The sequence below is a fragment of the Phaenicophaeus curvirostris genome, chromosome 5 (assembly GCF_032191515.1).
Source record: "Phaenicophaeus curvirostris isolate KB17595 chromosome 5, BPBGC_Pcur_1.0, whole genome shotgun sequence".
Classification (NCBI taxonomy): domain Eukaryota; kingdom Metazoa; phylum Chordata; class Aves; order Cuculiformes; family Cuculidae; genus Phaenicophaeus; species Phaenicophaeus curvirostris.
In genome coordinates this window covers 61,890,714-61,913,920 of record NC_091396.1, presented here as the reverse complement: position 1 = coordinate 61,913,920, position 23,207 = coordinate 61,890,714, and the positions used below count along the sequence as shown (strand labels likewise).

Here is a 23,207-nt window from a genome sequence, read left to right as displayed (position 1 = left end):
GAGAGTCCTGGGTGTTAGGCCACCTCCTCTTCAAGGAGCGCTGCTGCTCCCCGGGCAAGTTTTCCTGGCTAGCAGCAGAGGGACCTGCCACCACCACCTGCCCTTGGTCATCTTGGGGCTGATCCTGCTCTGCAGGGATGAGTACTGATGGGGGCTGGTCAAGGCTCTGCTGGATGGCATCCTCTAACACGACGGCTTCCCCCTCCACATTGGAGCCTTCAGAGTTAGAGGAGCCTGTTTGGGGGATAAGAGCACTCTCCTGGGGAGTGATGGGGCTGGCGCTGGCTGCAGGGGCTTCCAGCTGCCTCGTGTACTGGTAGACCCGGTTGCCACAGAGCTGCACGGCAGCAGTGATGAGCTGGTGGACGAACGTCTCTGTGTGTTCTCTCAGGTAGGGCTGCAGCTCCCTCACCAATGCTGCCTGGTGCAGCCCCCACAATGACAGCCTGCTCACAGTAATCACCTCCCTCACATGCACCTCCCACCACTGGTTCTCGAAGAGCCGCTGGATCTCCCGTCGCAGCCACAACAGAAGGGGCCTGATGTGATTTGGGTGGCTGCTGAAAAAGCGTGCCCAGACCTCAGGAGGAAAGCTGTCCACCTCAATCCTAGGCACTGGCCCCACAGCCACCTGATTGTTTTGGTCATCTTCAGCTGATGGCTCTGCAAGGCGTATCACATTGAATGTAAAATGCTCCACTGAATCTTCCAACTGCATCTGTAATGTGAGAGACACTGTAGCTGTCCTACAGAGCGGGCAATTTGGCCGCTGCCTTACCCAGCGTATTGCACACTGGAAGCACAACTGGTGCTGGCAGGGTGACAAGAAGGCGATGTCCACTTCTTCTTCACTGCAGATCGGGCAGCACCACCTACTCTCCAAGCCCATGCCCTCTGCACGTTCTGGTGGGCTGGGGCGCGCTGAGGATGAGAAGATGTTCTCCATCACTGGTGGTGCTGCAGCAGATGTTTTGCACTGCAGAATAGAGGCAGGCTGTGGTCACTCGCTGTCCTGGGAATGGGACAGCAGGGAAGGAAGAAATGCCCAGGTCCCTCGAGCAGGACACACTCCCAGCTCCCTGAGCCCTCCTGCCCAACCCACAGCCACTCCAGGGGGGATATTTCCCTGCACAGCTCACCTCTGCTGGTGCAAGCATGTCCTGTGGTACCTCACTGCCTGAACCAGACAGGGCAGGCAAAACACAGGGAACGGCTCTGGGATGGGCACTGAAAGCTGCCAACAACAGCCTCCAAAGCACAACCCAGCACCACTAGAAGTCTCTCTCGGCCCTCCAGTCCTCACAGGAGTCCAGGCTCGAGCAGACTGGGCCAGGCTCAGGCGATCCCTGCAGATAAGCAGTGAGGGCTGTGAGGTCACAATCCATCCCCCAGTGGCGTTACCGTTCACCACTCAATAATGTCACAGAGGGCCTTCTGCCCCAACGGGCACACAGCATCAGCTGAAACTTGGGACTTTGCCCACCACAAGATGCAGCCCAAGCAGAACTGATGATGGCGTGGCTGCCCCAAGGTGATGCCCTTTGGAAAATCACAGCACACACTCGGTAGGGCAGCTCCACTTTGTGTCCGTGCCCGTGTTTGCCCATGTTTGTGCTCTGCAGTGGACTGAGGAAATGCAACGATGAGAAGCTGCTCCCCGTGGCTGTCACCAGTGATGCCAAAGATTGCTGTGTGCTGCAAAATGGAGAGAAGCCACTGTTACTTCCTGTCCCAGGGACTGGAGGGGAGGAAGGAATGCCCAGGCCTCTTGAGAAGGACATCCTCCCGACTCCATGAGCACCACTGCTGCCCCCACATCCTCCCCAACCACCCTTGTGGGGGCATTTTCCCTCACAGCTCGCCCTTGCTGCTGCCGGCAAACCCTGTAGCATTCAGCTGCCTGAAACAGGAAGGACAATTTTTGACTGATAGCTAGAGCCAGTATAAATCCTGGATCAGCAGAACTTGCTGGACCCAGTCTTTGATAATACTTGTACAGGAACTCTCCCATCTCGGAATTACACAGCTCCCTTAGCCTGTCCTTCAAGTCACAGCCCTGACAACCACTTGCTGCGTGACCCAGAAGTGTTTGGTTCCACTGCTGCCTGCACCCTTGCTCTCCCAGGACTGAGGGAGACACTCCCCAGCCTGGCATTGTTGGGGCTGACAGCTAGCAACCAAAAGCTGACTACTAGCTTTGGCAGGACATAGGCATTCCCACTCCTCCCACTCCCCCAAAAGAACCTGTCTCCTTCCAACCTTGACTTGGATACTTTTGTCTCCTTTGCCTCATTAGTAGTCCTCGACAAACATGGTGTCTCAAAGAATGAAACAGCATGGATGCAGAAAATACCACTGACATACAAACCAAAAGCCATTGAATAGAGTGAGATTGCTCCTGATTTTAGACAAAGCTGAGGCTCTCTGACAATCCCAACAGACGGTGCAGTATCAGTTGTGATCTCCCAGTTGTCTTGACAGCACAAGACAGCCAGCCAAACAGAACAGCAGGACAGGAATCTCCACCTACCGACCGACTCCTTTGCTGTTAGAAATAGATAGGCAGCCCACAAAGGAAAAGCAGAGTACCTCAGGGCACCGCAATTGCTTCAGAGTATGCCATTAAAGATCAAGCATACTCATGCCCTTTGACGGAATTACACTTTTGGTTGCTGCAGACCGCTGTTAATATGGCATTCAGGAACATTTCTTATTGACAGCAAGGTTACCATACAGCATCAGGATCAGCTGTAAGCATAGCAAAGTTTTGGACCACAGTGTAAGATCCTAAGGATTCCAAACTTTCGTTCCATCCCATAGTTGCAAACCTTCAGATTCCAATTCAGTCCTTGCTGACATGCTGAGGAAAACTCCCTGGACAGTCCCTAGATGCATTGTGCTTCACCTAGCGCATCCCTGGACTGATGAAAGAACTTTGAGGTGGAGGGAAGCCCATCTCCATTCTGCAAATGAGGAAAGACCTTGAGAGAACTCCAGATCTCTTCCCCAAGTGGCAGGGCAGAAAACAGCTACCTGTCCTGGGTTTTCTTACAGCTTTTTCATCAGTCCACAAAGGAGATCCAAAGAAGACTTTGATGTCCAGGTCCTCTCAGCTCCAAAAGCACATCTGATGGGTCATCCTCCTCCACTGTTTCATTTCCACTCATAGCATTCAAACTGGGCATTTTGCTGAGATCAGTGAAGAGAACTCAAGGGAAAGTTCTCTCTTACCCTTCCCATATGGGAGGACTGTGTGCCTGAAAGCACAGGATTTGAAAGAAAACCACCAATGTCACATGAAATAAGCCTTATATACACACACAAATGAGGACAGCAGCTCTATTAATTTCACCAATTGCAATAACTTTTGCAGACTGCACCAGAAAAGTGTTGTCTGAGAAGGCCAAACAAATGGAAATCTACTTTTACGTCCAGGTGCCTTGGTGTATATTTGCTTAAGATATGCTTGCTTCAAAAGGGCTTCTCCAATGCATAACTCCAGATGGAATGACAGTTTTCCCTCCATCGTTGTTCAGTGTCCTGTTTTCATCTGTCTATGGTACACAGCTTCTAGCTATTATCTCCCAGAAATGTGCTTGCACTGAAGATCACATACATTGCCTAGGAAGAAAAGTTCTTTTCTATTAATCAGTGGATCAATTCTTGCTAATGTTCCACACTGCTGATACTAACAGAAACATTGCTGCAGTATAACTAAGTATTGCCATATTTCATTCCAGTCTGCCATTGCTACTGCTATTTATTTGCTTAGTGCCTCAATCACCACCATCCACAGAATGTGTTATTAAATCCTGAGCCACATAGAGTGAAGAGAGGGGAGGACAGCAAAGGTTACCGCAAACTGACCAACAGAGCATTCCGTCCCATAAATGCCATATTCCATACAAAACTGAGAGATCCTGGGGGTCTCTCTTTTCTGAGATGACCGACAAGTGAGGACCTTGTCTGTCCATTTGGCTCTGATCTGTGTGTTCCCAAATCCAGTTCCCGTGCCCAGCTCTCTCTGCCGCTGTCCCTTCCGAATATCCTCCGCATCCTCTGCAGTGACATTCAGTCACCAGGGGTGCGGGCGCGATCTCATGTATTTGTATTTATTTTATTATTTTGTTCTTATTTTCTTTGTTAAAGCTGATTTAGTTTGGCTTCTGCCTCTCATTGCCCTTTCCCCAGGGGAGGGAACTGGGAGACTGACTACTCAGTTTCAGCTGCTGGAATCAGTAGGGCCAGAGCCAAACCACCGCAACTGCTTATTTGGCATCTTGTACAGGATGCAATATCCCCCATTTTGGGGCCAGAACACTCATTTCTGGGTCACGGCCACGCCCCAGCATCCACAGACCCACACCCAGGGTCACGGATCGGGGGGTGGAGCCACCGTCTGATAACACCAGGTGGGAGGCAGGGGACCCTTTGCACCACTCAATAACGTCACAGAGGACCTTCTGCCTTGGGAAGGGAGGTGGAGAACCCTGAGCAGCCAGTCGCACCTGAGCAGGTGGGAAAAGGCATGAGCTGGGCATGTGCCACATGGCCAGTCACGAGAAACATCTCCTGGGGGAAGAGTGGGCATGGGTAGGGGGTAGCAGCCTTTCAGGCACGCAGTCAGAGAGCAGGGGGGCGGTGGGCACTGAACCCTACAAAGCAACAGCTTGGCTGCCCAGTCAGAGCCCCAGCAGTGGAGTGGGGCCCGCCAGGGCAGCCTTGGGGCTGATCATGGCCCGTGTCACCCCAGGGAGGGCAGAGTGACAGCAGTGACCACTCCCCTTGGGAGGGCAGCAGGTGCTGCAGCCCAGGGACAAGTTGGGGGTGGGAGCTGGAAGCCTTCTCAGTCAGTGACGATTCAGCCGCTGCCCGAGCGCGGGCCCAGCAGATCTCCCACAGAGCCGCCCTGGGCTGAACAGCCCTGCCCACCACCTCTCCCTCATTCTCCCTGCCCTCCAGGAGCATCTCTGGGACCGCCAACTGCGGGGCCATGAGGTCCTTGAGTGAGAAAATCCCGAGCATCCTCAGGAGCAGGCAGAGAGGGGCAGGGGGCCCTTCTAACTAGCCTACACAATGCCCCCAGTACAGGTTGGCATCAGAAACCCATGGTCACAGCAGCACAAATCCAGGGCCCCATTCTTAGAATCACAGAATGCTTTGGGTTGGAAGGGACCTTTAAATCCCATCCAGTTCCAACCCCCTGCCATGCGCAGGGGCATCTCTCACTAGATCAGGCTGCCCAAGGCCCCATCCAACCTGGTCTTGAACACCTACAGGGATGGGGCAGTCACAGCTTCCCATGGCAACCTGTGCCAGTGCCTCACCACTCTCAGGGTGAAGAATTTCTTCCTGAAGTCTAACGTAATTGTTCCACCTTCAATTTATAGCCATTCCCCCTCATCCTATCACTACATGCCCTTGTAACTAGTCCCTCCCCATCTTTCTTGTAGCCCCCTTCAGGTACTGGAAGGCTGCTATGAGGTCTCCTTGGAGATTTCTCCAGGCTGAACAACACCAACTGTCTCAGCCTGTCCTCATGTAGGAGGTGTTCCAGCCCTCTGACCATCTTTGTAGCCTCTGGACACATTCCAACAGTTCCATACCCTTCTTATGTTGAGGATTCCAGAACTTGCATACTCCAGATAAAGTCTTACAAGAGAAGGATACAGGGGCAGAAGCAGCCCAGGATATGGTTGCCCTGGACTGTGAGAACACATTGCTGGCTCACATCAAGTTTCTCATCAACCAGCACCCCCACATCCTTCTCCACAGGGCTGTTCCCTATTGCATCATCGCCCATTCTGTACTGAAACCATGGATTGCTCCAACTCATGTGTAGGACCTTGGCCTTGGCGTTGTTGGACCTCACAAGGTTCACACAGGCCCACCTCTCCAGGCTGTCCATGTCCCTCTGGATGGCATCCATCTTTCTGGTGTGACAACTGCACCACTCAGCTTGGTGCCATCTGCAGACTTGCTGAGGGTGCACTCAATCTCCTGTCTGCATCATTGATGAAAATGTCAAACAGCACTGGTCCCAGTACAGAACCCTAAGGGAAAACACTTGTCACGGATCCATCTGGACATCGAGACGCTGACCACTACTTTCTGAATATGATCGTCCAACCAATTCCATGTTCACTGAACAGCCCACCCTTCAAATCCCAGCCCATCGAGTCTCAACCCTACACTGAAAGTGGAGACACTCCATGTGGATTTCCATGCCTAGAGTGTGGAAGGTAGCATTAATCTTCCTTCTGGAAGATAAGAGTGATTTCTCCATCCCAAGCTGCCCAAGAAGTGTGCGGAAGCAGAGACAAGGACTGGTTAAGGGTCACCCCTGCCTCTTTGCAATTTCCAGCTCTTTCCATCACAAACACCCACCTGGTTTAACCACCCACATCCCAGGATATGGCAGAATGAAGGGATGAAACTCATGCACCACATATCACAAAACCACAGAAGTAGAAATAACAGAGCTAACTTTAATGGTTTATATTGGATATAAGAAATTCCTGTTTTCTTTCAGGTACACTAGAAAAAATTGATGGAAAAATTCTAGGCAAGTGTTACCTGAGTGCATTCCGGAAGAAGATCCACAGTTTTTCCCCTCTCTATCTCTCTGTTCTTTTAAAGCTCTTTTGGATTTTTGTAGCCAATTGTGGGTTGTGTTTGGTTTGCTGGAAATAAATGGGATGTTCTGTACTGTAATGGTGTCCACTAATGCACTCACAGAATCCTTTAAGTTGGAAAAGACCTTTAGTATCAACAAGTCCAATCGTAAATCCAAAACCACTAATCCCACCATTAAACTACAAGCCTAAGTGTCACATCCACACAGAATGCTGTTCTCCACTGGCCCGGTCCTCGAGGCAAGAGCATGGAGTGAATATTCTGAGACTGCAGTCAAGCCCCAGCTCACTACTGCCTTCCCAATAGGGATGTACAGGCCAGGAGTGTGATTTCTCCTCGTGATCCTCTTCAGGGTTTTGCTGTAGCACTGGCTTTCCTACGTAATAAACATGGAGCCTCTCAGTCCCAGCATGGCTAACTCTGAGACATGCTCCTGTACAGCTGTGGAACCGTATCTGGATGGTCCAAGACTTTCCAACTGAACAATGGAGCAATTTGGGAAGTGAGGAATGAGGGAGATGCAGAGGAACTGCTGCTGCCATGGCTCTGCATGGGCATTGCTCAAACAACCATTGCCATGAAAGGGGAACTAAGGGCACAGGAATATTGATTTTGCATGAAAAATAGCTTCTATGCTTCATGCTTCAGATTTCAGCCCTTTACATCTGATGTGCAGAAACCGAGGAGGAACTGATCCAGGCTCTCTGCCTTCCAGGCTGTTTGCAGCCCCTTGAAGCAGTGCAGGCATGTACCAACAGCAAGTGCAGGCAGACCCTCCAGCGATCCAAGCGAGTCTCCATCCTGCACTGAAAGTGGAGACACTCTGGTTGGTTTTCCATGTCTGGAATGTGGAAGGTAGAGTTTATCTTCTTTCTGGAAACTCTCTGCTTTTGGCACGTAGAGTTTTCCCCTTCCCAAGTGGCCTGGGAGCATGGGGGAAGAGGACACAAGGGCTGGTTGAGGATCACCCCTGCCCCTTTGGAATTTCCAGCCCTTCCTTCTTCCTTGTTTAATCGCCCACATTCCACGATACAGCAGAAGGAAGGGATGAAGTTCTTGCACCATGCATCAGAAAGTCACAGGAGTGGAAACAACAGAGCTCAGATTAACAAAGTTAATTGGCTTACAGAAATCCCTTTTTTTCCCCTTCTTAAAGGGTGTTTCCCAAGATAAAGGGAAGCCATCGCTCAGAGGATTACCTCTGGAAGATTAGGTGGCCCCTGAAGAGCCCCAAAGTGGAGCCAAAAGAGGAGGAACCTACCATGCCAGTCAATGGGAGTGGAATAACTCTGTCCTTGGGGAAGCCCTGAGGTCAGCTTCCACCATTGCCTGGCATCTGGGCAGCAGATGAGCGTTGCAGAGGATTAGTACTACTGTGTTTCTCCTGCTTTTCCATCCAATCCATCAGGATCTTCCTTTTTTCCTTTTTTCAGCAATGCAGGAAAACCACGATAGAAATATGCTGAGAGTGTACCTAAACAGTTTCTGGAAGGAGTTCCTCAATATTCAGGTGGTGGTGGAGGCACGGGTGGGTGGTGTTAAAGCTCACTTGGATTTTCATAGTGGATCATGGGGGGTGTTGATTTTGTCAAATGGGATGTTCCATACTGCCATGGTGTACACTATTGGAATTCCAGTATCCTTTAAGCTGGAAAAGACCTTTAGGGTCATTGACTCCCCTGTAAATCCAACACTGCATATTCCACCCTATCCCAAAGTGCCCTGCCTTGGATAAGACCCAGGCCAAGATGGACCTGTCAAACCAGTGCTTTAGGGCATCAGGCACTGCTGATACTTTAAGAACTAAATACACTTTTTTGCTGACACTTTAAGAGCTAAGCAGACACTTTAAGAACACAGCAGATTCAACTGCTGCCACATCAGATATATTTACTGATGGCAACTGACTATTGCAATATCATGCTGACAAGATAGGACCATAGAATAGTGTGAGTTGGAAGGGGCCTGAAGGATCATCTAGTTCCAGCACCCCTGCCATGGGCAGGGACTGCCCAAGGGCCCATTCAACCTGGACTCGAACACCTGGAGGGATAGGGCAGCCACAGCTTCCCTGACCAACCTGTGCCGGGTCCTCACTGCTCTCATTGAGAAGATGATCTTCCTTATGTCTAGTCTAAATCTGCCCCTCTCCAGTTTATACCATTGCCCCTAGTCCTATCACTACAAGTCTTTGTAAATAGTTCCTCCCCAGCTTTCTTGTAGCCCCTTCAGGTAGACCCTAGGAGAAATATCTAGGAGAAATATTTCAGGAAACCCTACCACGTGCACCAGGGACTCTCACCAAGCCCTGGGCATGGCTGGGTGGGGGTGAACCACCAGATCATTCTGCACGAAGAAATACTCATTCATAACTCACCAGTTGTTAACAGGTGTAAGCCTGGTCCTGCTTTCAGTGACTTTTGGAGGTCTTACCTATGAGGGGATGCCCCATGTAGCATTTTCCCACTGTCGGGAGGAGTTCTCCGGGTCCTCGCTGCAGCTGGGAGTCCCCAGCGACTGTGGATCTGGATGACAGTAACACATTGCTAGGGGAAGCAATGATGTCTTTTCTTAAATCCTTTTCCCTCTGTCATGTAGTAATGACTAGATGCATCATCATAGAGCGTTGTCTTTCTTGAAGTACATCATTGTGTACTTTTAATTGCTTATTTCCTGTGTTATATAGCTACATCTTTTGAGTATTAGTAATAAAATAACTTCATCCCTTTTATCCAGTATCTGCACCAACACTCACCCTCCCTATGGCCCCACACTGGTGGTGACCCGGCCCCGCAGGAGCCAGAGGATGGGCGGGAGAGAGGGAGCAGGCTGTAAGGCAGAGGAGAGAGAAAGGCAGGGAGCAGGAGATGGTGAATGGGAAGGGAAAGGGCAGGGAGAGGTGGGGAGAAAGGATAGGCCAACCATATCCTGTGCTGCATCAAAAGAAGCATGGCCAGCAGGTCAAGGGAGGTGATTCTGCCCCTCTGTTCCTCTCTTGTGAGACTTCATCTGGAGTATTGTGTCCAGTTCTGAGTCCTCAACAGAAGAAGGATATGGAACTGTTGGAACAGGTCCAGAGGAGGGCAACAAGGATGATCAGAGGGTTGGAACATCTCTCATATGAGGACAGGCTGAGACAGTTGGGGTTGTACAGCCTGGAGAAGAGAAGGCTCCAAGGCTATAAGAAGACCTTATAGCAACCTTCCAGTACCTGAAGGGTCTACAAGAAAGCTGGGGAGGGACTGTTCAAAAAGGTTTGTAGTGATAGGACTAGGGGCAATGGGTATAAACTGGAGAGGGGCAGATTTAGACTAGACATAAGGAAGATCATCTTCTCAATGAGACCAGTGAGGCACTGGCACAGGTTGCCCAGGGAAGTTGTGGATCCCCCATCCCTGGAGGTGTTGAAGGCCAGGTTGGATGGGGACTTTGGCAGCCTGGTCTAGTGGGACGTGTCCCTGCCCATGACTGGCAGGGTGGAACTGGATGATCTTTAAGGTCCCTTCCAACCTGAACTATTCTGCAATTCTCCAATTCTATAAAATAGTGATGTGGACGGGCAGAGTGCAAGGAACTGGGAACACGGGCAGAGATGGCAAAAAACAATGGCTTCAGGTCAGGGACAGGGGGATGGAAAAATCAACCAGGGAGCAGAGGGAGAAAGAAAGAGCAGGAAAAACAGTGGTGGCTGCAGGCAGAGAAGGGGAGAACTAAAAACTGTGGACGGGGAGGTGACAGAGAGCAATGCAGAGAGACCAAACCCAGACATGATGCCAGCTGCCCCATGTCCACCGCAGCTCCACATCCTGGTGGTCCTGCCAGACCACCTGGAGGGAGAGATATCCCTAACAAAAGGAATGAGTTATGGACAAGATTTTAGCAGAAAGGAATTCTGTGTGATTTGATGGATGGATTGCCAAAAGAAAAATTAGAGAATCTGGTATCCAAGTGGCCCTAAAACCCTCAGAATATCCCTCCAGTCAATCCTCACCTTTACAATGCTCAGTCTGCAGGGAAGGTCCATTTGACTCCAGAAGACTTTGCTCGAAAATATTGCAAATATGCTGGCAGTGCTTTGCAATATGATGTGAGTACTGCTGTGCAGAATCTACAGAAAGTCCTGAAGTTACTGATTATGGGCACAGAATGAAGCCTTTATCCAACAGTCATATGTTTTGCGTGGAGACCTCCCTTTAGATCCCACTGCCTAACTGCCAAGATACAGGATGACCTGAAAGGATATGAACTAGGGACATGAATCAGTGAATTCCCCATATTTAAAGCATTAATGCCAAGTAAAACAAACTATAACCGTATCATTTACTTTATTTCAAAAGCAGCTGTGTTTATGAGTAATGAACAAATGTGTGTCTCTGCACCCAGATGGACATAGGGAGCTTCAAGGACGTTATTGGACGGGAGATTGAAAAATCAACCAGGAAGCAGAGAAAAAAGCTAGAAGGAAAACCAGTGGTGGCTGCAGACAGAGATGGTGGAATTAAAAACCACAAGCAGGGAGGCAGACAGAGGGGGATCTGTGTGCCGGCTCCCCGTGCACACAGCAGCGGGAGATGCAGGAGTATTCAGGGTGGTCCCATGGCTCAGCACCCAGAGCTGCCCCAGCTCATACGAGGCCATGGTGTCTGCTTGGGAGAGGAGGGAAAGCCTGGGCCCTCAAGAGCTCCTGAGGGCTCAGAAAGCCAAGGGACCCCATGTTCTTCTCCGAGTCCCGTGTTCGGAGGTCAAAGCACTTACCTTGAAATCTTGTGTTTGGATAGGCTAGCCATCATGTCGTATGTGAGCTGCCCCTGAAGGCCCCCTGCCTCTCCCTCCTCCTTTAAGTTCTACAGGACTGGGGTGGGGAGGCAGGGAGGCAGAAAGGGAGAACCAGGAGTGGTCAGAGAGGGAGAACCAGAAATGCTGAGCACAGCCAAGGCAGAATAGGGAGACACAGCGGCAAGTTACACCTATTCAATCCCCTCCCTCCCAGTGTCTCCCCAAACCCTTCCCAAAGCCTGCTGCTCACCCTTTTCCTCCCAGTACTGCTTCTTCCTCTTCTTCAGGGTAACACCCACCACCCAGTGTACCCCACAGTCAGGTACAGAGTTTTCTGGCCCTGACTTCCTGTGCCCTCCGCCATAGCATCCTCCCACACATCCCCTTACTCTTCCCTTGGGTTTGGCCACAGGATTTCCATTTAGTCAGCAAAGTTCTTGGGGGCAATGGGGATGGTCCCCTGGGGTGAGAGTGCTTTTGGGACATGCTGTATGGTCATGGCTGTGAGGTGGATGATGCTGGAGAGGTGGATGACAGCAAAGCCCTAGTACCCAAAAAGTTCCCAGCAGTTATCGGGGTTGACATCCAGCTGTGAACACAGGAGCAAGACACCAGTCAGGTTATCATCACCAGTGCCGTCTTCTCCCCTCAACACCAGCCTGGCTGCTTGCTTGGAGCAACAGCTGGAGCCCAATAAAACCCGCTAAGTCCATGCAAGAACCAGCCTGGCCCACCCTCCCCTTCAGTGGGCTCTCACCCAAGAATGCCCACATGAGGGGACTGTGAGTGGTACCACAGGGCAATGCCAAACAAGCTCTGAGCAGGGTGTGCTGACGAGGTTGGCCTCTGGGGCAGAGAGAGGACAGCATGGCCACTTTGTCCCAGGGAGGGCCAGAGGTTCCCCCACCACCAGCTCCAAGGCATTGTCAACCATCCCCATGCAGTCCTCGATGTAGGGCTTCAAAGCTTGACCCACGATGAGATGCACTTGCTGTGGTGGGAACAGATAGCACAAGAACAGTGAAAGGCTGTGGCAGGAATCCTGTCCCCCCACCCACTTCCACCCCACAAGGATGGAGAAAGCACAAGGACTTTCACAAAGAAGAGCCAGGGGATGAACCCCCATGGCAAAAACAAGAGGAAACACATTCAGCTGGGAAGCCTAGTTAGAGGTTGCTAAAAATATCTCAGGTAAGATGGGGAAGCACCCAAGCTCACTGGGATCACTTATCCCTATCCCAAATTGCTGACTGGCTCCAGATCTGCCCATGGACAGCAGACTCAACCTGACTGCCCCCCTGGTCCTCCACAATGTGGGCTGCTTCTCCCTACCTGTGCCTGTCCCACTGGATCCCCATCTGGAAAATCTGATGCCTCATTGGGAGCCAAACAGAGCATCCCTCAGAAGCCAATCTAGGACCCTGCAGTACTGTGCAGGCTGCAGGGACTACTAATCCTGCTCGATCCCTCTCCTCCATGGGGAACTGCCAACCACTATTATTCCAAAGCAAGCAGGTTCATTTTTTCCCATGGTGTCATTCTGCTGAAATGTTTTGCCCCAAAGGAGGCACTACTAAAGGAGTGGGGGAAGCTAGATGCTCAAGCCGTGGAGACAGCTTGCTGGCACCTGCCCAGCTGCTGGGTGAAAGATGTAAAAGCAGAAATGTGGATTTTAAGAGCAAAAGAGCCTTGCAGGCCTGTGGGTATCGTCACCTACAACCCCTTCCAGGGCAGAGCACAGGCACAGCTCAGGGGAGGTTGGCAGAGAAGGGATGGGAAGAGTTTCAGGGATGCCCTTGCCAGGTGTTACACAAACCCAGGATTGATGTCCCAGCTGTAAGGGCTGTCTCCACGGCTCTGCCATCTGCCAGGCATGTGTGCCACCACGCCAGCAGATGTGCAGTGGTGCACATGCCCCAGTCCAACATCTCTGGTGACCATCATGGCCCTAAGGCTCAGACCAACACTCACCTCCTCTGCCACACCTTGCCATGGGGCCATTCCGATACTGGTTTGAGCATCACATGCCAACTGCCTCTGGTTCTCCAAGACTTTGACCAGCATCTTGAGTTCCAGGGTCTGGAGATCCACTTGCAAGTCTTCCTGCTGGAGGATGAGGCCAGCAGCACCACCCTACCAGAACTGCAACAGGAACTGACTGACCTATGCCAGGAACTGTGCTTCCACTTGGAACGGTGAGGACAGAGTTCAGCCCCAGCACAGGAACACTGCATCTCCCTCTGCTGAACAGGGTGGTGACAAGGGACTCACATCAGCCTGCACTGCCATCAGCTTCTCAGCATCCCCTTCACATGCTTTGCCACCATCTTTTTATCTGATCTGAGGCCCCTGAGCTCCCTACTCAGCACCACCACCTCCTGATCCAGCTTGTCCACCTTCCACTCAAAGCTTCCTCACAGGCACTTCTATGCTGAGCTGTGCCAAAAGAAAGGCAAGAAAACCTTGTGCTGACAGTCCCAGCTCCCATCTGTAAACTAGAGGAGGACATACACTCCCCATCACCTATACTCAACCCTTTCTCCAGCCCTAAGCAGTTCCAATTCCCGTGACAATGACTTCTACTGCCTCCTGTGGGAAAGTATCCCCTTCCCATCCCTCAGCTGAAGTGCCCCATTCCCAATGGTAATGCAAAATGACAGTGGTGAGAGTCATTTGCTGAAATTGTGCTTTAAGCCCTACTGCCAACCAGGGAACTTTCTCGCTGACAGACCCACATACCCATCCCTCCTTTCCCGACAAGACTCTTACTTCTCAGCTTCTCCTTCACCCCAAGCAAACCAGTCCTGGGAACCCCTCTTAAGCCTCACTGTGGGGATTTCACCCCCCTACCTACCAGCCCCTTAGAGGGCAGCAGCTCTGCCCAGAACTGCCAGTGTCACCTCTGCCACTCCAAGTTCAGCTCCAGCATATGTGCTTCCATCTCTTGTCAGGAGAAGGGGAAGAGGTGAGATCTCTGACACCAGCAGTAAGGATGTCTTGCCTGGCTACCACCACATGCTCATTCCCTTACGTGAGAAGCTTTTGCAATCTTCCCCACGTGCTCATTTAAATCCCTCTGCACCTGGGCTCAGAGGGCATCCAGGTCGCCCTGCAGGGTGAGAAACAGCAGAGAACATCAGAGCCTGTCCCAGCACGCTCTCATATCCCCAGGTGCCCCCCACACCCCACCTGGAGGTAGCTGGTCATGTCAGTGCAAAGATTCTCCTTCAGCCCTGTGTCCCAGTGGTTCACCAGCAGCTCCCACTCTGACACCTTGGCCTCCATCACCTCAATGCTCTTCTCCAGCACCTGCAAAAGAGTCAGAAGCTGGTCCTCCCCACCACCACCCCCCAGCACCTGTGGCAGCAAGGCAGGGCATGATGCAGCCCCTCAGTGAGATGCAGACCCACAGGGAGCCACCTGCTCCACAGGGACACCTGGGAAAGGGGACCCAGGCCACCCAGTCCCCAGAGTCTGTGTAATCTTGTCCACCTGCTGCTTCCCAGGAGAGTGCAGATGCTCCTCCTGCTCTATTCCTGGGACACCCAGAGAGTGAAATGCCCACAAACTGGAGAAGCCACTTCCACCCACTTCCTGGCCCATACTCCCTCCACGACTTCCTCATCACCCAGAAGGGCTCCTTCAGTCATGGACCAACCTGTCCCAGCTCTCCCTGCAAGGCACCCACCCCACCTGGATGACCACCATGCCTCTGGTGAGGTTTTCCCTGTGCCTTCCCCATCATGTTGTCCCTAATCACCTGGAGAAGGGGATGCCACACAGGTAAGGATCAGCAACAGAGAGGCAGTGCCAGGCAGCTTTAAAATGAAACTTGTTTATTCCCGAGGGTAAAAAAAACCTAACCCACTGAGTCAGAATCTGGAGGCAATGCCGACACTCTAGGAAGTCAGAAAGCTTGGCTGCCTTTAAGAGTAGCAGCAGTTTCGTCTTGGATGGTTCCAATCACTCTTCCCAGATGCCCATGCAAGCCCACAGTATTTTTTCCTCTCATTAACAGTGGCCTCAGGGCCATTCTGATCATATTCCCTGGAAGCATCACTGGGATTTGGGGCTTGAAGCCACCTCACAGGCAGCTGAAATGTTTTAGGAGAAGCAAAAGCAAGCATCCCTATTGCAGCCACGATGGCTCGGGGTTCGACTGCTCCCAACTCCTACCTTGAATTGAAGCTGGCATTTACAGAAATCAGAGGAAGCCCCGATGCTGCATGCCATTCCCTACATCATTCTCGCTTTCTACCTTTCCAATGTCCACCAGCTCCATGTCATAGATTTCCACTATGGATATGCGGGGTTTCGCAGCAATGGAGAACTGGTCCTGGAAGTGGAAAGGAATGTCCGGAGGAGGGAAGACCCCTCCAAGCCTAAGGGGAGCAAGAGAGCTGCTTTGAGGGCAGGAATAGCTGCCAAAGGTGCCACTCCCAGCCCTCTGGGAAGGCTGCAGTCCCTGCGCATCACGTGTTTGCCTTCATTTCTTGTGGAGTGCTGGATTCAGCTCCAAAGCCAGACTTAACTGTTGGCTTTGACCCCAAAATCCAGCCAGAAGCACCACTTCCCAAGCTCCCCATTCCCATCTCTGAGCCTTTGGCCTCACCTCTCTCCTTCCCAGCCATGCTTACCACGTCCATATACATCTCAATGGCTCAGATCAAGCAATTTAGGGCCTTTGGAAAATGGCAGGGCCCTTCACAAAAGCAGTGCTGCTTTCTACCCCCTTGCCTCCCCAAGGCAACAGAGCTGCATTCTCATCCATTTGAGGCACAAACCCTTGGGATCTGGTCATTGTGACATGGATTGGGATTAAATTTTATTTAACTGTTTCCATGTTCACTTTAAACTGCAGCATCCATTCCATTTATTCCTGATGGTGGTTTTGGTTCCACAAAAACCTATTTTTCCTGTTCTGTTGTCAAATTAAAGATGGAAAATAAGAGGAATGGGAGAAGTTTTGTTGTTCATGTTCCAAAGGGGACAGAAGGTAGTAGAACTCCTGCAAAGATTTGTCCACCAGCTGATGTATGGCTCGACATACATCCCTAAAGGAAACACAAGCTGTGAGAATGAGGATGTCACAGGTGTCCACAGCACCAACCGAGGGCTGACATGGGAAAGGAGCCACCAAAACCAGCAGGAAGCTCTGAAGAATCCAACATTGGCTGGAAAGTGGCCACTGAGAATTGGCACCACTTTGGGAAAAGCCAGAACTCAAATGGATCTCGGGACCACAGGAGTGGCAGGAAAATCAAAATGGAGATGACTGAGTCTGGGCAACAAAACAGATCCATTCCCGGATTGCATTGGGACACAGAATGGGAAATGGATTTGGTACAGCACTAACGGCACCTACGCATTGTCAGGCCAAGGGGAAGCAACAAAGCATTTCCCAATTGGACACTGCATGCAGTGAGGATTCTGGACACTGTGAGTGAGGGGAATCATCCACTGTGGCATCTGGAATCCTGGTAGAACCATCCTGTTTGAGGATTGTCAGGAAATGGGAAAAATGCACCCAGAACAGCAGCATCTGCATCCAACACTGGTAAAGGGAACACGCTCAGCTCTGCTCTGGGACAACGCCTGGGATGGGCTGCAGAAACTGGGATATGGAACCCTGCCTCAAAATGCCTTGGAAGAATCTGTCACTTCCAGGATCTGGGAATTCTCTGCTACCAGAATACTTTTGTTTGGGGTGAAGGGCACTTGGCAGATCCCCAAATGTGTGGAATGCAGGGAGAAGCCCCACAGCAGCTGCACAGCCTCCTCCTGGGCTAGGATTTAACCCTGGAACTAGCCCTCATTGGGACGTTTCATCCCAGAACATGAAGAGAGATGTGCTCCTTGCTCAGAGAGGGACCCAGATGCCCCAAAGACGGACAGCAGGGATGAAGCCAGTGTTTTGCTGGACTTCAGGAAGATGCCATCTCCACAGAGGCACGGGAGGAATTCTGCTGCAGCTAAGTGCAACGTCCTGGAAGCCAGATCCCAGCTGTCAGACTCACAGAACCTTCCAACCAGGGGGGACAAGCATCTCCAGAGCTGCCATCTAAGTGTCGCAGCCACACGGACATGGGATGGGGGCTCAGGGCAGAGCAGAAGGGAACAGAGATGGATCCCAAAGCTCCCATTGCAGACTACTGGAGAGCAGGAGCTTGCAGCACTTTGGAAAATCTTGTCCAGCTCTGAGGTGAAAAGCAGCCCATGGAGAAGCTGCAGTTATGGACACATAGCTGGTATCCAACCATGTTTTCCTCTTCCACAGACCTTTGTCCTCACAGAAATAATCCTTCTCGAACACCTTACCTTCCCGAAGGCTCCATCTGGCACAGCACCATTCCCAGTTCATGGTATTTGGAAAGGGGTTTGCCCCTTTTGGAAGTGGCAGCCTCAGCTTTCATCTTCTCAAAGGCCTGACCACACCGGGGAAGTACGGAGCAGGGCCATTTGAACATCAGTTCACACAGCCACTCCAGAGAGGAAAACCCAGGTTGCAAGCAGATCATCAGAACATAAATCTCTGGGAGATTAAGTAAATCCTCCAGAATAGATCAGCTTTCTGCTCAGGTTACTCCATTATTCAATCACCCAAACCAACCCAGCACAGTGCCAGAAAGGAATAATGAGTGCAACAGCTGGCCAGGAACAGCAAAGCATTCCCAATCACAAGGGAAAAGCCAGACCATCTCTTCTCATCAACCCCAGAATGTTCAACCTAGCTTGGCTCTGAACAGACCCAAAGGAAATGGGATGCATGCATGGAGCGCAACTTATAACCCTTCTGAAGCCATATGTTCAAAGCTGGGCTCAGCACAGGGATTCTTGCACAGGAGGGGATCTGATGTCATCCAGCAGGTATGCAAGGTGAACTTTGCCTGCCAAAGCAACTCTCAGCTCCAGGAATCATGTGAAAATCCTGCTGATGGCATCCCAGCTCACTCCCAACAGTGCTGAGAGGAAGGGATAATCCACATCACAGAATCACTAGATTGGTCCCCTGACACTTGGGAGAAAAGGCCAGCTCCCTCCTCTCTACAACATCCATGTGAAATGGCTGAGGAAACCCAGAGGATACCAAAACCCAGGTGTTTTAGGCATGCTCCTCTATCCCACAGCAGCTCAGGAGGCTGGAAGATCTGTGGATCTGAAATGCTAGAGGAAAACTGAGCTCCTAACCTTGTGGATCTGCTTTCTTGAAGGCATTCCTGGCATCCACAAAGTTGATGGATGTGTCATCTTTGCTTTGGAGCTGTAGGTGGAGCTGAGCCACTTGGCAAAAGACATTCTGGGTAGCTAGAAAGGGAGAGAGGGAAGCCCAGCGGTGTTTTCTGAACATTTTCAGGAAGAGCTGAGGCAGAAAAGCTGGACGTGGGCAGGTTATACCACTCAAAACCAGGCCAGAACAATCAAGAGGCACTGAGCCAGGGCTGGCTTCTGGCCTCAACAAGGCTGAATCCTGCCAGGAAGAGAGGAGGAGAAGGTATTCCTAGCCCCAAGAAGAGAACAGTGGCTCCATGCACCAGCCTGTCTGGGCATGGTCCCCTAAAGCTCTGTGATGGCACAGAGACCCCCGTGACTCCCCTCCTCTTGAGGCTGCAGCAGCCCCGCAGGGCCACTGTGCTGTCCTCCTGCATGGAGGGCAGACATCTGACGGTGAGGGGAAGGACACCCCATCCAGTGAGCTCTTTGCCACGAGCACAGAGAGGTTCTGCTGGATGAGGACCCGCTGCTCCTGACCTGCCGTACCCCAAACCTTCTTGTGCTGTCCTTGTGGGGCAGGAACCACTCACCTGCCTTCCTGATTGCTGCCAGCACGTGTCGGAGCAGTCAGCATCCTGCCTGCAGAGCAGGAGCTCACAGAGATATTCCTGGTGTGACTCGTCTGCTCCAGGACATCGTTGGCATTCGTGGCACCACAAGCCCAGCCTCAAGGCTGAGCGAGCGCCTATTCAGAGCTTCCCTCCATCCCCTTGGCTGCTTCCCACAGGCTGCGTCCCCAGGGCCAGGCATCAGCTTGGCATCATCTTCCTTTGCCGCGTGAGATGGCGTCGGAGCAGGGCACCTCTTCCACAGTGGCCAGCACCAGCCGGGTGATGCAGGCCGCGGTGCCGGACACCTCTGAGGTCCCAGAATGCATGATCTGCCTGGACACCATCTGTGATGAAGCCCGCGTGAGCCCGTGCCAGCACCGTTTCTGTTCTCCCTGCATCTGGGAGCGGGGCTGCCGAAGAGCTGTGTGTCCCCTCTGCCGGCGGGCTTTCCATCACATCCTGCACAGGCTGGGACCCCACAGCTACGACATCCATGAAATGGCGCACCACCAGTACAGGCTGAGGCCTCAACCCCTCTTTGCTACAAGGAGCACGTGGTGGCGTCGTGCAAGCCCTTCCATAAGAGGCCAGGATGCTGGTCACAGGGTGGCCCTCAAGGGGGTCTGAAGAGAATCCCCAAGGCAGCACCATGATGGCCACGGCTCGGCTTGGGATGCTGCTCGTGACGCCGGCCGAGCTCCGAGGCCTGAACGGGACAAACCAGAGTCTTCAGAGGGGAGCCGGCACATCCACTGGTCAGAGTCCACGGAACAGAGGAAGGCGATAAGGGAACGACAGGCCTCACGGACTCATTCCCAGAACAGATCCCGCAGGGAACAACAGGTGACAAGGAGTCGTTCCCCGCACAGATCCCGCAGGGAACGACAGGCAACAAGGAGTCGTTCCCCGCACTGATCCCGCAGGGAATGGCGAGCATCAAGGAGCCATTCCCAGCACAGATCCCACAGCAGCCAGAGAGCACAGCAAGGGCAGCAGAGGAGGAGGGATTGGAATGAGGCATGAGTTCCAAGTCCTCAACTGGACAGCCCACCCTCCTCTGGGAGAAGAGCATCACCAGTGAGGAGGCCACGATTCCTGGAGGGAACAGCCTGCAGAGAGGGGCCCGTCTCCGTGGAAGGTCAGCAGCCGTGCTGGGCACAGGCACCAGGGGCCAAACCCTTACAGGATGCTAATATTGGTCTAGACTTGAGCTTCTATTCTTGACTTGGAATTGTACCATTATAGGCAATAAACTAAATGTTTAAATACAATTCTGGGTCTTACTCTGTCTACCTTCGGGGTGTGACAGCAGCCGTGCCGGGCGCAGGCACCAGCAGCCAAACCAACCAAGATGGGACTCCAAGGTGGCACCGCGGACTCAGCACGCCTGGGGCTACAACTCCTTGAGAGGCCAGAAGTAAGAGCAGAGCAGGAGTCAGGATGCTGCTCGTTAGGAGCTCTGAGGCCTGAATGGGACCTCCCGCCTGAGTTGTACAATCACAGAGTGGTTTGGTTGGAAAAGACCTTGGAGATCACCCAGTCCAACCATAACTGTCCGCTACTAAACCACATTCCTGAGCACCTTGTCTGCCTGTCTTTTAATTCCCTCTGGGGATGGGGACTCCACCACCGCCCTGGGCAGCCTCTGCCAGGGCCCATGAACCCTTTCCTTCAAGAAATGTTTCCTGGTATCCCATATACGCCTGCCCCTATTGGATCATATCTTGGACCCAGCTCCTAGATCCAGCCTGCCCGGATCCCTCTGCAGAGCCTGGGCCCCTGGATCCAGCCTGTCCAGATCTGCACTGCAGATTTTAGCTATTTTGAACATGCTGGATCACGCATAGGTCCTGCAGTTCCTCCTAGAAGCTATGCTAAAGCACATGGAGGACATTGAGGTGATTAATGGCAGCCAGCACGGCTTCCCCAGGAGCAAAGCCTGTATGAACAACCTAGTGGCTTTCTATGATGGGGTAACCACAGCAGTGGACACAGGAAAACCAACAGATGTGATCTGTCTGGACTTCTGTAATGCCTTTGACACGGTCCCCCACAACATCCTTCTCTCTAAATTAGAGAGATATAGATTTGATGGGTAGATAAGGAGTTGGTTAGATGGTTATATTCAGAGAGATCTGTGACAAGTGGTGTCCCTCACGGTTCTGTACTGGGACCACTGCTGTTTAATATCCTCATCAATAATTTAGACAGCGAGATTGAGTGCAAGTTTGCAGATGATACCAAACTGAGTGGTGCAGTTGCCATGACAGAAGGACAGGATGTAATCCAGAAGGAGTTGGACAGGCTGGAGAAATGGGCCTGTGTGAACCTCATGAGATTCAACAAGGGCAAAGGCAAGGTCCTACACCTGGGTCTGGGCAATCCCTGGTTTTAGTACAGGAGGGGGGATGATGTGTTTGAGAGCAGCCTTGTGGAGAGGAATTTGGGGGTGCTGGTTGATAAGAAGCTCAACATGAGCTGGTAATGTGCACTCGCAGCCCAGTGGGGCAATCCTGTCCTGGGCTGTATCAAAAGAAGCATGGCCAGCAGGTCAAGGGAGGTGATTCTGCCCCTCTGTTCCTCCCTTGTGAGACTTCATCTGGAGTACTGCGTCCAGTTCTGAAATTCTCAACAGGAGAAGGATATGGAACTGTTGGAATGGGTCCAGAGGAGGGCTACAAAGATGATCAGAGGGCTGGAGCACCTCCCATATGAGGACAGGCTGAGAGAGTTGGTGTTGTACAGTCTGGAGAAGAGAAGGTTCCGAGGAGATCTTATAGTGACCTTCCAATACCTGAAGGGGCTACAAGAAAGCTGGAGAGGGACTGTTTACAAAGGCTTGTAGTGATACAATGAGGGGCAATGGGTATAAACTGGAGAGAGGCAGATTTAGACTAGACATAAGGAAGAATTTCTTCATGATGAGAATGGTGAGGCACCGGCACAGGTTGCCCAGGGAAGGTGTGGCTGCCTCATCCCTGGAGGTTTTTAAGTCCAGGTTGGATGGGACCTTGGGCAGCCTAATCTAGTGGGATGTGTCCCTGCCCATAGCAGAGGGCTGCAACTGCATGATCTTTAACGTCCCTTCCAACCCAAACTATTCTACAGTTCCTCAAGCCAGGAAAAGCAAAACAGATGGCAAAAACGCTGAAATCCCATGTCCAAGAGGGAAATCAAGACCACATTGCTCCTAAAACCCCTTCCCTGCCCCCCTGCACCTCCCCCTCTAGTGTCTCCACCTTCACCCCCAACCCTCCCAGTGTTCCCTCTGTAATCCCAAGGCCCCCTGAAGCTTCTCACACTCTTTCTCTGTCCCCTCACACCCTGACAGTGCACATCTCTGCACCACCGCCTCAGTGTCCTCCTCACCCCAAAGCCCTCCAAGAGCCTCCAGTACTCCTTCTCTGCCACACTGCATCCCTTCCTCACACCCAAGTCCCCCTGGAGCCCCTTCTGCCTCCTTTTCTCCCACATGGACCCCCTCCTCAAATCCAACCATCCAGTGCCCTCTGTGTACTCCCTTCTCACCCCTAAAACTCCCAAAACTCTCTAAAAATGCTTTTCTGTCTCCTTGCACTCTCTCAGTGCCACCCATCACCCCCAAGAACCCCTGGTGCCCCTTAAACCCCTTCAGCACCCACCTGGCACTCCCAAAGACCCCAGTTCCCTTTCTCTGATCCCCTGCAGTTTCTCAGTGCCCCTGTCCCTCACCTAAAACCTCCCAAGAAACCCTCACAGCCCTTCTCTGCTCCTCTTGCACTCCCAAAGGCCCCTCTGTGCCCACCTTGCACGCCCTCAGGGCCCACCCTCTACCACTAAGTCCCAATGCTCATTCTCCCTCGCCCCTTTTCTGTGCCCCCTTGCACCTCCTCAGTACCCTGCCCCCCAGAAAACCCCAGGAGCTTCTAAAAGGTCTTCTCTGAACCCTCTCAGTGACAGCATCCCACCCCTAAAGCCGCCTTGGAGTCTCTC

At 52.1% G+C, this 23,207-nt stretch overlaps 1 pseudogene; it reads right to left on the bottom strand.

The window, feature by feature from the left end:
- Nucleotides 1-11,134: 11,134 nt before the first annotated feature.
- On the bottom strand, nucleotides 11,135-14,563 carry LOC138720690 (SUN domain-containing protein 2-like; annotated as a pseudogene).
- Nucleotides 14,564-23,207: the final 8,644 nt, after the last annotated feature.